General features: G+C 38.3%; 1 pseudogene; it reads right to left on the bottom strand.

Annotated features, from left to right (window-relative positions):
• Nucleotides 1-18,278, bottom strand: part of LOC113039448 (protein NLRC5-like) — a 32,177-nt pseudogene extending 13,899 nt beyond the window's left edge.
• Nucleotides 18,279-18,708: the final 430 nt, after the last annotated feature.

The raw sequence follows: 18,708 nt of genomic DNA, 5'->3' as shown, positions 1-18,708 counted from the left end.
AAATTGATTTGTAATGATAGTATGTAATAATAAATATTGTCACTGTTGCTAAATAAATTAATAGATACAAATAATTAGTTTGTTTTATTTCACAATATCAGTCTTGTCGTGGTGTCAAATTAGCATATATGCATTAGCTATAGCATCAAACTAGCATAAAATAATACAAGTCATTATTATTATTATTATTATTATTATTATTATGGATGTTTTGTCATTGAAGTAAGTTATTAGTGATAACAATCAGGCTATAGTCTTCCAGCCAAACAAAGCCTACCTAGAATCGTGGCAGATTGAATGACAACAGTTGTTGTATTGGAGGTGTCCATCTGGCTTTTAAACTTTGCAGCACAATATCAAAACAACTAGAACAAAAGTTGCTAGGCAACAGTGAAATTTATCTTCAACCACAGGAAAAAGCCGCAAAAGAAGAAATTATATGCTTTCTGTCATGCAAACGTTCAATATGACCGCTTTGGCCATTCAAGGTAGAAATACTTAGAATTTTTATGTGTTTTGCAATTTTAATAATTAAATGTTGTCATAAAACAAAACAAAAGTTAAGGTATTTTAGTCATATGGGTTTTATTTAAACAAAGTTATTACATTTTAAAATGTAAAAATGATCAAAATGACTGCCTTGGTAGTTCTAGTTTTAAACAATGGATTTTTAAACTCACCTTAGTTTCTTCAGTGTGCAGTTTGTATTTTCCAACCCATTCAGGAGTTTCTTCACTCCTGAATCCTGCAGATTATTGTTGCTAATGTCCACCTCTTCCAAACTGGAGTTTGATCTCAGGACTGAAGTAAGAGCTGAACAGCTTTTCTCTGTTATACCACAATAACGCATCCTTAAATGATGAACATGAGAGGAAGAATTTATGAACACAATGCATGTTGCTTATATTTAATGATCACTGAGAACTGTTTTGTTCTGGTTCCTGTAAGTTGACTTAATAGGATACACATAGGATGGATGTGTACTGTAGTAATAATAATAATAATAATAATAATAATAATAATAATAAAAACAAACAATACTCACATCAGCTTCTTGAGTTTACAGTGTTTATCCTGCAGTAGAGCGGCAATCTGATTCACTTGTTCGTCTCCTAGTTCATGTCCACTCAGATTCAGTTCTCTCAGGAGTAATGGGGTTTCCCCCACAACTTCAGTCACATACTGACATGCTTCAACTGCAGAAGGATTCTGTAACAACCTGGAGAAAGAAGTACACTGAAATGTCATTACTCTACATTGCAGCGCTGCCTTCTACAATAATCAAGATCATACTGATACACATTGTACATGTCTAAAAAGTACTTCTTCAGAAGTTCTTTATATCAATGTCCATTATGACATTTTAAGTAAGGCTGGCAATGTTAACGTGTTTATGCTCGTGATTAATTTAAAAATTAAAGTGTATTTTTTTTCCAAGCAAGTTATTATTTTTTATATAGTTTGATCACAACTTCTTGCTGTCTTCACATCGTGGATGATCATCTATTGTTGTGTGATAAGGGTAACGTTACAGTGAATGCTATGCTACTTAATATGATGGCAGAAGACACAACGCCTGATGTGCTCAATGGCTATTTTGCTGTGACATGCAGAAATCTTAATTATTTCAATATAAAAATGTATTTGGCTAAAACAAATGTATAGAGCCACACAAGAGAATACTATTAATTTCTATTAAATTGGTATTTAGATATTTATTTATTAGTTCAAGTAATGCTGAGTGAATAACAATTTGTGTGTTATTATCCACCTCTATGTATTTTAATAAAGGGGATCAAATATTGATCAGTCAGCTCAGTTCTGGTTCTCAAAACCCCCAAAAGCTTGTTCTCCATGAATGCATACTCATTGATGAGACATGCAGATAGTGATATGAATTTGTTAATAAAATAAATTAATTAATAAATAAACAAATAAATAATTAAAGGCCGGAAGTCAACAGCACATGGTAGCTATAATGTAAAATAAGTTATTTTATGCATTTAACCCTTGTGTTATGTTGCGGGTCAATTTGACCCGTTTAGATTTTCTAGTTGTTGGAAATACTGGTTAACCTATGTTTTTTTTCTTGATATTTAGTGACTTTTTCTCATTTATCATCATGAACATGCTTGCAAAGTTTCAACATGCTGGTGTTTTTTGACATATACAAACAAAATTACTATTACGTTCGTGATGTTCGCGGGTCAATTTGACCCGCATATTTTAACGCTCTAAGGAAACTGTACTGAACCAAAATAACAACATTTCTTGGTTATATTTTGTTATTTTATTATTTTACTACTTTATGAAGCTAAAAATGAGGATTTCCACACTTATTTCAATACAGAAAAATATTTTGTAAGCCACAGATGGTAAAAATTACCTATAATTTATTTTTTCAAGCTACCTGAAATAATATTAAACCTTTTTTTCTTTTATTGATATTTTGTGACTTTTTCTCATTTATCATCATGGATATGCATGCAAAGTTTCAACATGCTGGTTTTTTTTTTACATATACACGCAAAATTAATATTACATGTGTGATGTTCGTGGGTCAGTTTGACCCTCATAGACAGCCATTCAAAAGAAACTGTACAGACACAAAATAAAAACATTTATTTCATGTATGTCAGGGCATCAACTCCAGTTCTAAAGTGTAAGTGTATCTAAAAGTGTTCTAACCCCAACCAAACACACTTCAAAAAGCTAAATCATGGTGTTCAAAATTAATGGCAAATTACAAATGACAAACCTGAGCTACCCAAAGAGATTCTGAACATGGAGGGCAGAAACGTGCATCTGGAGTCAGACCCACAGAAAATAAAGGAGTGAACACAGATGATAGGGAAAAAAAAATGGAAGAGATGTGAGGTGTGCCCATTCAAGCACAACAGCAAAACCAGCACCATGTGTGTGAAGTGCAAGCAATTCAAATGCCAAAAGCACACATTTGCTGTGTGCTCATCATGTCAAAAGTAAGTTCATGACTTTATGAAATGAGTTTACAAAACAGCCAACTGAAGAAAATAAATATTTTCATTATACAGCTACATTTAATTGTTCAGTTATGATGTTCTAAGAAAAAAAAATGAAAAAAAAAAATGTATATGCAAAACAAGTCAGCATACTGTTTATTTTCAAATTTTGTCAAAACAAAATATCTTTAAAAATGGTTAAAAAACATTTTCATTAAATCATACCTTCAGATATATTTTTGGGGGAATATTTGACAAATGTTGATAATAAAAGTTTTCAGTTTGTACCTGAATCTTGGTTGTTTTTCATAGTGTGATTTTTGAGGAATTGTATTGAATCCAAATAGGGTCAATTTGACCCGCTCCATAAAGGGTATACACAGAAATCGAACAGTGCACAAGGGTTAAATGGTTTCATTTTAGTTTGTAAAAAAAAAAAATACATATACATAAAAAGTGCACATTCTCTAGTAAAAGTCCACTGTTGTTGTATTTACTTGTACATTCAATTAAAACAAATAATAGTTTTTTTTTTTTGTTTTTTTGTTTTTTCGATGGACGGCACAGATTTTAACCTGATAACCAAATCTACCATAATAGGACTCATAGCTGAAAGTGCCCTACCTAACTTAAAATTGCAACAGTTCCTTACTTCAGTGTGAAGTTAATTATGGTGTATTTGGAAAGAAGTTCCCTTTGGCTATACTTTTTATCAACCAGAGTTGATAATGCACAAAAATATTAAAAGTTATAGACACTGAAGTGCCTTGTTTTTTTTGTTTTTTTTTATTCTAGAAAAGTAATGGGTTGAAAGTCATATGCCTTGTGAGTTTCTATTTCAAATCTGAAGAAGATATCATGAAAATGAGATACCTGCAACCTTTTTTCACTTCAACAAAAATGTTGAATAATAAAAAAAATAAAGAAAAAGTTTATCGCTAATTATTCCTCCATCAGATGACAGGTGCGTCACAGCATGCCTCACAAGAGAGCACCAGAATTCAAATCAAGAATCTTCCACCTATCTTTCACTTTTTTTGTGTCTGAGGGTTGTCTCATTCTGTTTGTGACACTGTACGCTACAAAAACAAGGTGTTTTTTTACTACCAAAACTCGGTTTTCTGAGCGTGAGTTATTCAATAAGAGACACAAAGAATACTGTCCTTTAAGAACTGAAACGCAAACAAAGGAATTATCATTCATATTACAATGTTATTGCTTTGTTGGACTAAACTTGCTCTTTGGGATGTTGATCAGTGGACCATTACCTTTCTAACTAAACCAGGATTTACAGCTGTGGATGTGTTTATGACTCGCTATTATGACGAATGTGGTATGTACTGCATTTTGATTTTTCATGTTTTGATGTGAACTGCTTACACAAATTTCACAAATACATTCTTTATAAGTTTTCTATTGAAAAACAGAGATCTGTCATCAATGTTTGAGTCTTAGATCTTTATAATTATATAGTTTGTCAAGATTAATCTTGTCTTGTTTCATTTAATCTATTCGTAAACTTTGACACATGCAAATAAAGAGAGTTCAGTGCGCCCAAATCCAGGTGTGGGTTAACAGGTTTTTATCTAAAAGAAGTGGATTAATATGCTGATATAGGTACAGTATGTCTAAATGGCAAAGACAGATGAAAGATGGTTTGGTGATAAAATTTTCCTTTAGTCAAACTACTGCACTCACCTCAGTGTCTTCAGTTGACAGTTTGGATCCTGTAGTAAATCAGTGAGCTCCTTCACTCCTGATTGCCCAGGATCATTTCCTGTGAGATCCAGCTCTATCAGGTGTGAAGGGTTTGATTTCAAAGCTGAAGCCAGAGCTTTATAACCTTCTTCAGTGATACTGCAGTCTGAAAGTCTACAGAAAATAAATCAGTGAATTACACTTCATATTTAGTTAAAAATTAACATTTCAATTAATAATGCAATCCAAAGTGTCTTATAAATAAAAATAAAAATCCAAAGTGTCTTATAATTGGGGAATATATCAAGTGGATTCATCTTAAAGAGGCAAACGGACACAGGAAGTGCTCGTAATACTAAGCTTCAAGCATTGTTCAAATAAGTAAGCAAATAAGGAGCAATTAGAGCGGATTGTATAATTCCACGTAGGAAAACATCGTTTGGCCAAGCTGTTTTCTCATACAGAGCTTCACATCAGTGGAATACTGTACCTCACTCAATTAGAGAGTGCTCAACATTTAACTCTATTAAGTTTAATTTTAAGAAATGGTTTCTTCATAACCAACAATGTGAACATTAATGCTGCTCCTCTATTATTATTATTAATCTTATTATTAATTTTATTATAGACCTAATCAGTCATATTTAACTCATAACAATTTTTTTCTATTGTGTGTTGTCTTTTTATATAATGTTCTTAATTGTATTTTATAGAGGTGTTTACAAGTTCTAGATTTATGATTGTTGTAGTGTATTGTTGTAATGTATAACCTTTTTTATTTTTTCTAGTTTAGAGCCTAATAACTTCTGGCAAAGGGACTACCAATGAAAACTAGCCGTCGGGCTAATTTGGGTACATTTACATTTATGAATGTTAATTAATGTACATTGTCCCTTTTCTAAATAAATAAATAAATAAATAAATAAGTACAAGCTTGAGTGCTGTTGGCCTACTCCTAATAAAGTGAAAGCAAAATATAAAAAATAATATTTAGACTGTGTTTCTGGTTATATAATGCAGTAGTTGATGCCATATCATCATGAGTATGTTTTGATTTAAAGGTCAGAAGCTATACCTTACATGAAAAAAAATAAATAAATCACAAAGCTCTAAAAGATTTTTAGATTTTTACAACTGATTTGCTTTAGAGCATTTACAAATGCGAAGTCATAAAATAAAATGTTAAGATTACCACTGCATCTTTCTGAAAAAAGTGTAAAAGTGATTGCAGTGATTACTATATGGTTTATTTATAATTGTTTTCAAATCTTCAATATGCTTTCATTATAAAATAACTTTATACTTGTTTATTTAATTCAAACAAATAAAAAGTTATTGTTAAAAACTAACTAAAATTAAAAATAATTTTATAATGCATTTGCATTTGTATCGGCCAAAATTACCGTAATTGCTCAAATAAAAACCGGGGCCTTTATTTACCTGAACTGCAGAAGGTAACAGGCTTTTATTTGAAGCAGGCTTTTATTAGAGGGAGGCCTTTATTTCTAATTCCATATTTTTGATAAATAATTGTTTTAAATAAACCATTTTAAATTAAAAGCGATAGCGTTCCAGGACAGAGGTCATAACATTAGCACAGAATCAGTTCAGAATCAATCACTAAAAGAGCAAGTTTGGTTCTCACGCGCTGCGTGTCAGTCTGCTTCGCGCTGAATCACACATGCACAGTATCATCAGATCCTCGGTTCTCAAATTGGACGCGTCCGACAGAAATGGTTCTCGGTTCAGTGTACTGGTCATCCGCAATCCGATGCAACCGGTTCATGACTCGAGAACGAGAACCGCTTCGGCAGTGGACGTGTACGTTAGTTATCTGGTTCCCTATCTGTCGGTCACTACGAGTTATGTCGACCGACAAATGGGGTCTCACTTGGGAGGCCAATCATCTCTGATTTTAAGAGAAAACGCCAATGAAAATTTGCTAGTGGATTAACACACCTGAGCCAATCCCGTGCCGACGGGTATAAATAGGGCGACAGGTGCATCCACTCATTAGATTTTTGCTTCGGAGCCGAGTAGCTGATGAGAAGAATCACTACAAAGCCATCATCTTTGTTTTTGTTTGAAGCTGTTCCTGGTCGGTGTGACGGCGCGTTACAGCGGTGTCCCTGTGAACGGCGATTCCCCTGGGCGCTTCGGCTAAAAGAGACAGTTTCTAAAAGAGCAAATCACGGACGATTCGCGTCTTTTTCAAGATGCCGTTTCGTCCGTGTCCTTCTGGATGCGGTCCTTTCCTGTCTTCGGTTGACGGTCACGAGCGTTGTCTGCAGTGTCTGGGCGTCCAACACGCTGAGGCTGCGCTCGTGGATGATTCATGCGTCTATTGTGGGCGTATGAACATGGCAGCGCTGCGATCGCGTCTCTCACTCCTCAAGGGGAGTGCAGCAGACCCCTCTGTCGCCACCCGTCCCGGTCTCTCTGGCTCGAGCAGAGGGCCGCCGGCTGGCGCTCTGGGAGATCTGAGGATTACAGTGAGAGCTTCTCCGCCGGGCCACGCCCCACGGACCTCTCACTCCTCCCGCAGCGCCTGTCCCGTGCAGCTGCCGATTGATTCTGCTGGGCCGTCTCACGGTGGTATCGCGGCATCGGGGGATGGGTTATCAACCTCTGAGGATGAGGGTTCGGCGGGGCTGCCCCCCTCGGGTGTTGTCGCCACTGCCGAATCTGACTTGGAGTTGTCGGCCGTGCTTGCCCGGGCAGCCGTGAGTATCGGGCTGGAGGTGACCACACCGCCCAGTCCCGAGCCCTCGCGGCTGGATGATTGGTTTCTCGGCACGGGACGCGGCTCACAACCTCGTTCTGCTCCGGTGCATTTCTTCCTGGAGGTGCATGAAGAGGTGACAAAGTCGTGGACGGCCCCTTTCACGGCCAGAAGCCGCTCGTCTCCCTCTTCCATCCTCACCACCCTCGACGGCGGGGCAGCCAGGGGGTACGTGGAGGTTCCCCAGGTGGAGAGGGCAGTTGCGGTGCACTTGTGCCCGCAAAACGCCGCCACTTGGAGGAATCGTCCACGTCTCCCGCCCAAGGCCTGTAAGCTGTCGGCCGCGCTCGCTGCCAAAGCTTACAGTGCTGCGGGCCAAGCTGCCTCTGCCCTGAATGCCATGGCTATCCTGCAGGTACACCAAGCCAAGGCACTCAAAGCAATGCACGAGGGTGGTACCGACCCGGGGTTGATGCAGGAGCTGCACACGGCGACTGACTTCGCCTTACGGGCGACGAAGGTCACGGCGCGGTCCCTCGGGAAGGCGATGTCCACGCTGGTGGTCCAGGAGCGGCATCTCTGGCTGAACCTGGCCGAGATGAGGGACATGGACAAGGCTCGCTTTCTCGATGCTCCCATCTCCCAGGCAGGCCTGTTCGGCGACACTGTCGAGGACTTTGCCCAGCAGTTCTCGGCGGTACAGAAGCAGACTGAGGCCATCCAGCACATCTTGCCCCGACGTGTCTCTCCGGTTGCCACCGTTCCGTCGCGGGTAGCGCCTCAGCCTGCTCGTCACCGTGGGCGCCCCCCTGCGTCCTCTACACCAGCTCCGCCCCGTGCTGAGAGTTCTTCGAGGCCGGCGCGTCGAGCCACGCGCTGGAGAGCGGCGCCCCCCGTGTCACTCCCGGCCGCGAAGTCCTCAAGGAAGTCGACTAAGCGGCCCTGACACGGGCAACTCGGAGATGCGGAGAACTGCTCTTCAGGAGATGGCGAAGACAGCGCCACTCCTTCCCCCGGAGGAGGGCCGGGTGGAGAATCTTCAGTTTCTGTTTTGTTCTGTTCCGCCACTGGTCGAACGGCCAGTGGCACCCACATTTTCAACAAAAGAGCAAATTCTCCTTCCTCCGAGTTGCAAGGCTCGTGGGCTGACAATGAGCGACGCACAGCTTCCTCACTCTCACCCACGACGCCCCCTTTCGCCAGCAGCCAAGAGGTCGCGGTTCGGAGACGCAACGCCTCTCCACGCGTCCCTGGCCAGTTCCTCCGGGAACACGGGGAGTGTGGTTGTGATGACCCAGGACGCAGTGCCTTCTGGGCCTTCCGGCACGACTCCCCATCGCTGCACCACTGCGGGTATGTCGATTGTCCCTTTGGTGCCTCTTGTACGGAGTCTGGGAGCGTGGCTTGCGCTGCCCAACCCGTCACGCTGGCTCATCCGGACGGTCCGACTCGGCTATGCGATTCAGTTCGCCCGGCGACCCCCCAAGTTCAATGGCGTGCTCGAGACTTCGGTGGCAGTCCAGGACGCCCCTGTCTTGCGCGAGGAGATTGCTGTCCTGCTGGCGAAGGATGCAATCGAGCCGGTCCCTCCAGCCGAGATGAGGACGGGGTTTTACAGCCCTTACTTCATCGTGCCCAAGAAAAGCGGTGGCCTTCGACCTATCCTGGATCTGCGAGTCTTGAATCGGGCCCTACACAAGCTCCCGTTCAGGATGTTGATGCAGAAACGCATTATCAAATGCGTCCAGCCCCAGGACTGGTTTGCAGCGATCGACCTGAAAGACGCGTACTTTCATGTCTCTATCCTCCCTCGTCACAGACCGTTTCTGCGCTTTGCTTTCGAGGGTCAGGCATGGCAGTACAAGGTCCTCCCCTTCGGGCTCTCCCTGTCCCCCCGTGTCTTCACGAAGGTCGCGGAGGGCGCCCTTGCCCCACTCTGGGAAGTGGGCATCAGGATCCTCAACTATCTCGACGGCTGGCTCATTATGGCCCGGTCCCGAGAAGAGTTGTGCGATCACAGGGACTTCGTTCTCCGGCACCTCAGTCAGTTGGGGCTTCAGGTCAACCGGGAGAAGAGCAAGCTCTCCCCTGTGCAGAGAATCTCTTATCTCGGTATGGAGTTAGACTCGGTGAGTATGACGGCACGCCTCACCAGCGAGCGTGCCCAGTCAGTGCTGAACTGCCTGAGTTCCTTCAGAGGCAGGACAGTGGTACCACTGAAACACTTTCAGAGGCTCCTGGGGCATATGGCATCCGCAGCCGCAGTCACGCCGCTCGGGTTGCTTCATATGAGACCACTTCAGCACTGGTTACACTCCCGAGTCCCGAGATTGGCATGGCGCCGCGGTACACATCGTGTCACCGTCACACTGATGTGTCGCCGCCTATTCAGCCCCTGGTCGGACCTTGCTTTTCTACGGGCCGGCGTGCCCTTAGAACAAGAACATTTTTGCCACAAGACCTCGTTCATTTCTGACCCTGCATCTAAAAATTGTTCAGTGGGATATGTAACACTTTTAATTGTCAAAAATGTAAATGCAGTGCTGAAATCGGCAATTAATTTTCACAATTCACTTTCTGCAACAACTTATTTAATTGTCCATGGACATTTTTGTCTCCTTACCTTAAATTTTTTGGGGAATCGTTGTTTTGTTTTTGCAAAGAGCTGTGGTTTGAGTGGTTCTAAATTTCATCATTAACCTTGGAAAAATATAATTGTGAACCAATTTTATTATAGCTACTTTATTTTTTTTCATTACCAAATTTAGAGTTTAAACTGTTGCAAGGGGTTAATTATGGCTCGTTTCCTGTGTGAGTATATACAAATATATGTCTATGCACAGTTATTAAATGAAAACCACTACAACACACACACACACACACAGACACACATAACAACAAAAATATTTTTCAAATTTTACCACTTCTGGATGTGAGCAGGTCTAATAAATATAAAATATTACAATGATTGCTGTGGTGTTGAGTATAGCTGATGGTGAAATATACTTACTTGAGTATCTTCAGCTGACAAACAGGATTCTTCAGTCCCTCGCAGATCTCTTTGAGTCCCAAGTCCGGCAGACGGCTGTTGTTCAGGTTCACCTCTTTAAGGATGGTTTTGGAGGAGAAAATAGTAGCTAGGGCTGAACAGCTTTTCTCTTTCAGCTTACAATTATTCAGTCTGAACACACACACAAAAACAGCATTATTTATTATTCAGCACATTTTAACACGCATCAGATCTTCATATCTGCTCACACATGTGACTGACAGTCCTTTATAATGAATATTATAAATGAAACAGAGAAGTTATAATGTACTGTAAAATCATGTTAACTCACATAATTTTCTCCACTTTGCTATGAGAGTCCACCAAAAGAGCAGAGAGCTTCTCCCAATATAGCTTTCCTAATTTATTTTCACTCAGATCCAGTTCTTTCAATAATAATGGATTTTTACCCAGAACTTCAGTGAGATGATCACATGCTTCTTGGGCAGCAGGACTTTTCAAAAACCTAAATGACATTTAAATAATTTTAGATTAGATTATCATGTCATAATTAATTCAGCTCCCATCTTGCTTATGGGTCGAGTATATGAGAATAGATATGAGAGCAGACTGCAAAATTCCAAGGGGTTTTTATGCTTGTTATGGGCTCCAGAATGCCCTGGATAGTTGAAAAAAATCTGTAGGAAAACAATAGGGCCCTTCATAAAATTGTCTGCACTATAATAATAATAATAATAATAATAATAATAACAATAACAATAGTTGAATTTTACCCAGTGATCCGCCAATAATATTTGCAAATTTTGTAATCATTCATATTTTTTACATTATATCACAAAGCTCGTGTCAGACCCATGAAATAAACTTTCAATTACAATTAAGTAAATTACTATTTGTATAATTAAATTCCATAATTGTACATTTCAGCCCTCTATGTAGTTTCACACAGCTAAAAACACATTAATGGCTTATTTTTAAATATTTGAAAACATTCATCACCTGACAGTCTTTAATGTACACTGTCCATCATGTAGTAAATCAATGAGCTCCTTCACTCCTGATTGTCCAGGATTATTTCTTGTGAGATCCAGCTCTATCAGGCGTGAAGGGTTTGATCTCAGAGCTGAAGCCAGAGCTTTATAACCTTCTTCAGTGATACTGCAGTTTGAAAGTCTGTAATATGAAAAAATCATACATACAGTATACATATATTGTCAAAAAAAGCTTTTGTTAATCATGATTAGTTTAATAATAAAAGAAAATGCTGTGATAGTGTGGAACATATCCAAATACTTTATATTAATTTCAATAAAAGTCTCAGCCCACAGACATGCAATGGTCCCACTTTATATTAGGTGTCTCTAAATACTATGTACTTCATAAAATGTTTGATACAGTATACCTATTGTGTCCATGCTGAATTGGAAAACACTTTTGCTGCTACTGAAGTGGGCTACAGGTAAGGTTAGGGGCAGGTTTGGTGGTATGGTTAGGTTTAAAGGGTAAAGGAACCAATTAAAGATGTAATTACAGGTATTTGTACACAGTAAGTGCATATACACACAATATCAGATTATTAATCTAAATGCAAGTACATAGTAGTACACCTAATATAAATGGATGATAAATATGCAACAAATGCCTTAATGATAACATCTGCTTAATTTGAATTTGTATTTTTCATACATTATTTAAGGACACATAGGGTAAGTAGTCAAACAAAAAGTCTGTCATGACAGTCAATCTCATCAAAATGACATTTACAGATGTACAGTATATTATGCAGAGATGTAAATAAATAAAGACACACACTTCAGTTTCTCCAATCTGCACTGAGGATTATTCAACAGCGACCAGACTCCTAAATTTCCTAGTTTATTCCCACTCAGGTCCAGCTCTATCAGGTTTGAAGGATTTGAATTCAATGCTGAAGTCAGAGTAGCAAAACCTTCTGCTGAGATCCTGTTATTATTCAGCCTGTAGATAAAGAAAAATGTTTGTACAAATCTGAAAACCTTCTTTAATGAACAACAACAGCCTTAGTTGTTTCTGCTTGTATTATTGTTATCTGTAAGTTTCTCTGGATAAAAGTGTCCACTAAATTAATAAATGTAAAATGCTAAATGTACAATATCAAAGAAATTATGTATATAAAATATACTTCGAAGCAAACTATAACCATGAAAAAATTGTGGAAAAACTCACGTCAATGTGTTAAGTTTACAGTGTTTATCCTGCAGTAGAACAGCGATCTGTTTCACTCGTGTGTCTCCTAGTTTACGTTTTTGCAGATTCAGTTCTCTCAGGAGTAGTGGGTTTTCACCCACAATTCCTGTCACATACTGACAGGCTTCATCTGCAGCAGGACCCAAAAACCTGTAGAAGAAAGATAATGCAGGATTCAGCTCAGTCCTCAAATAAATCTTGTCTAATGAAAAAAAATCAGCAGTTGGTGCTGATGAAGACCATTTTACATGATTTTTGTTTAGAAATGTTGTTCGCTGTGCTGCTACAACAGAATGTGCATGTTCACCTTCATGTAATTCATTTTGTATTATTTCATCATCTCACCTCAGTGTCTTCAGTTGACAGTTTGGAACCTGTAGTAAATCAGTGAGCTCCTTCACTCCTGATTCTCCAGGATCATTTCCTGTCAGATCCAGCTCTATCAGATGTGAAGGGTTTGATCTCAGAGCTGAAGCCAGAGCTTTATAACCTTTCTCTGTTATGCTACAGTTAGAGAGTCTAAAACAGAAATGAAAACATATTTAAGAAAAGATAAAATATTAATTCTTAAAGGGGACACTGGATTTAAAGGTGCAATAGAATGCTGTGATATAATATTTTAAATTGTTCTCTGATGTCCCCAGAGTGTGTGTGTGAGATTTTTTTTTTCTCAAAATACCCCACATATAATTTTGGTTGCTCTTCATGTCAGCAGGAGGGTTTTGTTGTGAACACCTTGCAGCCCTGTTCCCTTCTCAGAGGAGTGCGGAGCTTCAAGAGCTCATTGTTACCCTAACCTTACATAATGCTTCCAAATGCAATTTTAACTAAAACATTCCAATTCACGATCATTCGGGTACCACGTGAAGGCAGCATTAGTGAAAACAGGCAGAGACAATGGTAGCTTTAGCAGCATTAGCCTTACAGAGAACCAAAAAGCTCTTTTAGAAAACAAAATATGATGCGTGATGCTTACTTGGTCTGGAGTCTGGACGTTTGCGCACAAAGCATTGGTATCGATCCCTCTTTCAGAAGCAATCTTTGCAGAACTCTGCAAAGGACTAGACTGACCCTTGTTTGTGAGGCACTCAAGTCTAGTGTAAAATGTTAGTACAAACTATAGGGCTTTTCAGTTTTTTTTCCCGGGACATATTTCCTTTAAAAAATTAAATGCAACCACCGTGTCCTCAGCGGTCTATGGAGACTCCTAACTTCGTTGGTGCACCTCAACAAATCACACTTTTAATGACTCTTTGTCACTGACATTGCATCTCCAGCAGATACAGCAAGAGAATGGTGGACTACAGCTTCTCAATCAGGGCTGTGTATATGCTATAAGGGCAGAGAGCATCACAAATGGGGAAGACTTCCACCGACTATGTCGTCATAGTCTGGAAATGCTTGTGTGGAGAAACTGTTTATGAATTTTTGGAATTATAAAACAACGAGAGTGAAATTTAACCATTAAAGGCATGTTGTTATTGCACACTGCAGTCGCACAACTGTGTTCAAACACCTTATAAAAATAATATTTGCATTCTATGGCACCTTTAAATGTTTCTTACAGAGTGTGCACACAACCACCCAATTATGATAAAAATCCAACCAGTGCTTTTTTAACCCTTTGATGGACAATATGGGTCTTAAGTGACCCAACTGAGTTTATTTATCTATATCTTTGCAAAAAAATAAATTTCATCATTCAGAAAAAGATACAAAAAACGAGGTCAGAGCAACAGAGGTCACACTGCCATGACCCCCTGAGTTCCCTGCTCCACCATGGCTCCCTTTTCTGCTTACTCCATTATGGCCCCCTGAACTGTCTGCTCTGCCATGGCTCCATTGTATGAATGCTACACCTTTTTTGTCTGGTTTGCTCCCCCATGTGCTCCATGCCCATGTGTTCCACATTGCCTTGTTTCTCCATTTTTTATTGATTTCAGGTGTCATTGATTTCCTCATTTAGTCCAAGTATATAAGCCCAATGTTTCCTGTGTCTAGCGTCCTGTGCTAAAAGTAATTTGGTTCCTGTACTATGAGTGTGTTTTTAAATCCTGTTTACTTTTTTCTCCGATGTACCTTCGCTCCTTGTCTCCAAAACACTAACAGTAGCATATTGTGACAGCTAGCAAGCCACACCTCACTGACAATTAATACTGGATTTTTTTTATTATCTTCCTCATCATCCAGCTCTGTCAAAATAAATAAGTAAAAAAAAATGGTTGACCTAACAGTCTTACATATGGTATAACCCAAGTGCTTACCATTTCTTAGTTCCAAAGGGGCACAAGTGACACTGTAACAACCAAATAGAACGCAAAGCCTAAGTTGGCCCAAAATCTAGAGGACAATAAAGGGAATCAGCATTCTCTCCACTGGTGTATCATGTACTGTCCTCTTGGAATGTTAGTTAATACAATGGCAGCGAGAATGGCGAGAAAGATGATCATTGTGAAGGCTATTCCGAGTACATACAGTCTAGTGAGGAAAGGGGATGCAAAAAATCTTCAACTTTGGACAAAAAAAATATACCACGGACCCACATCCAAATTAACACATTGTACCTCCTTTCTTTAGATCAGGCTATGTAGTTTGTCCTTACTGGTCATTTTAAATGTATATTGTTCAGTTTCCAGGTTCTGAGGAATAGCATGCACAGTACATGGTTGTGAATATATAATTTGCACTGTCATTCAATCCTATTGACAGCATTTAATGAGACACTGCATAATTATCTTACATTATATAAAGATGGACTCATCATTTTTCATTAGACAGTGCATTTCTACAATCATTTTGATTTATTTAAAACTCATCAGAACTAGAAATTTGTGTCAAGTCCTGTTATTCTGTGTATGTGTTTAGCTAGATACAAAGCCAGTAGAGTGGTTGGTATGTAAATTATATAACTTATATAGAGTTGCATTGTTGAGAACAAGCAGGATACACTCTGTCTACACTAGAGGCAAACAGTTCAGCACATTGTGTTAAAGGCACATACAGTAGAACAAATTATAATCAGTGATGCTCTCTATACTGGAGTTCTGACAGTAAACAGAAGTTCCATTCTTGCACACATTTGCTCTACTTCCCATAACAGGACAAATAAATATGGAATGGAATGTTAGATTAGAAAGTAAAGGAGCTATACAAATAAATTTGAATTCAATGGTGAAATGTACTCACTTGAGTATCTTTAACTCACACACAGGATTCTTCAGTCCCTCACAGATCTCTTTGACTCCTGAATCCAGCAGATGGCTGTTGTTCAGGTTAACCTCTTTCATGATGGTTTTGGAGGAGAGAACAGTAGCTAGAACTGAACAGCTTTTTTCTGTCAGCTCACAATCATTCACACTAAACACAAATACAGCATTATATATTATTCAGTACATATTCAACACACATCAGATCAACAAGTCGTATTATTTGCTCACACATGACTAAGAGTCTTTTAAAATAATGAAAAGTAATAATGCATAAAATCATGTTCACTCACTTAATGTTCTCGACCTTGCTATGAGAGTCCATCAAAAGAAGAGAGAACTTCTCCCCATCGAGATCTTCTAATATATCTCCACTTAGATCCAGTTCTTTCAGTATTAATGGACTTTTACCCAGAACATCAGTGAGATACTCACACACTTCCAGTGCACCAGGACATTTCAGAAACCTACAGGAAGATGATATGAATTGTTGATTAGTCGGTCTTATATTATTTTCCTTTATTCAGTTAAGACTAATGGCTCTGGTTTCAATTAACAAGCTGCAAAGCAAAAAAAAAAAAAAAAAAAAAAAAAGTTGTAGTAGTTATGTGGATAATATGCTAAATGCAGTGTATTGTGAATATATATATATGTGTGTGTGTGTGTGTGTGTGTGTGTGTGTGATTTATAATGTAATTACATGTGTTTTCTATGAAAAATTGTGTTTGATTCAATTTGTGTGTGTATGACTAATTTTGAATTGCAGTAAATTTCTCTTCTTGAACTTAAAATTTTTCGTGGTCCATCTGACCACATTTTCCTAGTTTTTTATTCAGCTGACATCACATCTAATGCTTATTTTAAAATAATTGTGTATTTCAAGGCGTTTTTATCACCTGATGTTTTTTAATGTACACTTTCCATCCTGTAGTAAATCAATGAGCTCCTTCACTCCTGATTCTCCAGGATCATTTCCTGTGAGATCCAGCTCTATCAGGTGTGAAGGATGTGATCCCAGAGCTGAAGCCAGAGCTTTATAGCCTTCTTCAGTGATACTGCAGTTTGAAAATCTAGTAAATAGATTAAAATAAAACATGTAGTTGATTAATCAATTATTCTACACAGTGTCCTAAATAACGCAAGTCCATAAAATGTAAGCCCCTCTTGAACAGTTTTCAATATACAAATGAATTCTAAAATCAAAACTGATGACTGAATGTGGAGACAAACACAAATAGACCATTAATTTAGCAGAAGCCAGAACTTTATAACCTTCTTCTGTTACCACTACATTTAAAGTCTAGATCAAGATTGAAAATGTAACAAAAAAATATTTTATACCTGTACAAGATTAATCATTAAAAATAAACAAAATTTGTTAACAGAAATTAACTTCACTTACTTCATTCTAGAAACTTCATTAATTTTGTTCCTTGAACACATTAATTTAAACTGTTTAAAAATAAAACTGATGACTGAATATGGTGGCAAGCAAAGGCCCAGATATCATTCATATGTTAGACATCAACTCACCTGAGTTTCTGTAGTTTACATTTCTCTCTCAGTCCTTCAGAGAGCAGCTTTACTCCTGAATCATGCAGATCGTTGTTGCTCAGGTCAAGATCCTTCAGACTGCTAGAGTCTGAATTGAGAACTGAAGCAAGATCTGAACAGCTTTTCTCTGTCAGGTCACACTTACAAAGCCTTGAAATAATAAACATACATACATAAAATACAGTGCAATCATTCAGTTGTAGCATAGTGCTCATTCAATAAATACTTATCTAAACAGATTATGTTTTGAGTCTAGATTTAAGTGTTGAAAAAGTTCTTAACTCTTCTTCCTCAGTTTGAAACTCAAGAGCAAAAATAACAAACATAACACTAAACTAGTTAATCAACTACTTTTATGCAATAAAATGTCTATTAAAAGATGCAAATAGTGATTTTTTTAAGTGCTTTGAGCAAAATATGACTTGTCAAAGAGAATTATTTAAAGTTCATTAGAGACCATATAGAGTGGCTATTAAAAGCTCAAATTAATAGGTGATGCCTTTTGCAAAAAGGTATATTCTTTTAGTTACTGGTGATGACAGTTATGCAAAGAAAGCAAATAAAATAGTTAAATTAAGCATACTTGCCATATTTTAAAAGGAAATTCCATATTAGTCATTTATTGTACTATTATATTAAAAGTATACATACAGAAGATTTTATGGAATATTTAAAACATTTCAGAACTTCAGTTTTGGTTTACATCAAGTCACACAACTTACCTCAGTATCTCTAATTTGCACTTCTTATTCTTCAGTCCAGTACAGAGATAAGTCACCCCTGAATCCTGCAGATTATTATTGTTCATGTTCAGCTCTTTCAGGTTAGTTTCTGATCCAAGAAGTTTAGACAGAACTGAGCAGCATTTGTCTGTTAAATTACAATCATTAGCCTATAAGGGAAAATAAATTACGTCATAAAATGAAATACATATGTGACATATAATTTGTTATATACAAACATTAAATGTTTAGTATTTTAAATAAACTGTAAATATATTAATATTTTTTTAAGGTTTTATGCCTTTATTTATATAGGACTGGTATAGGTCAACAGGAACCGAAGTGGGAGAGAGAGAAGGGGGTTGAGATCAGGAAAGGCCAGAGAGAGCCGGGACTTGAACTTGGGACCCCACAAGCACAATGGTGGTAAATGTATGCTGTATTTAAATATACTTTTGTCGGTTTAATACCTTAACTAGGTCTTCCTATTCCCAAAATACTGTAACATCTTACTCGTACTGTGATGGCTTAATTAAACTTATGACATTTAAAATTATACAATTATTACATTTTTGGGCAGTACTGTAGG

This window comes from Carassius auratus, chromosome 22 (assembly GCF_003368295.1).
Source record: "Carassius auratus strain Wakin chromosome 22, ASM336829v1, whole genome shotgun sequence".
NCBI lineage: Eukaryota > Metazoa > Chordata > Actinopteri > Cypriniformes > Cyprinidae > Carassius > Carassius auratus.
Note: the sequence above shows the minus strand (reverse complement) of the source record. Positions and strands in the feature narration are given on the sequence as shown.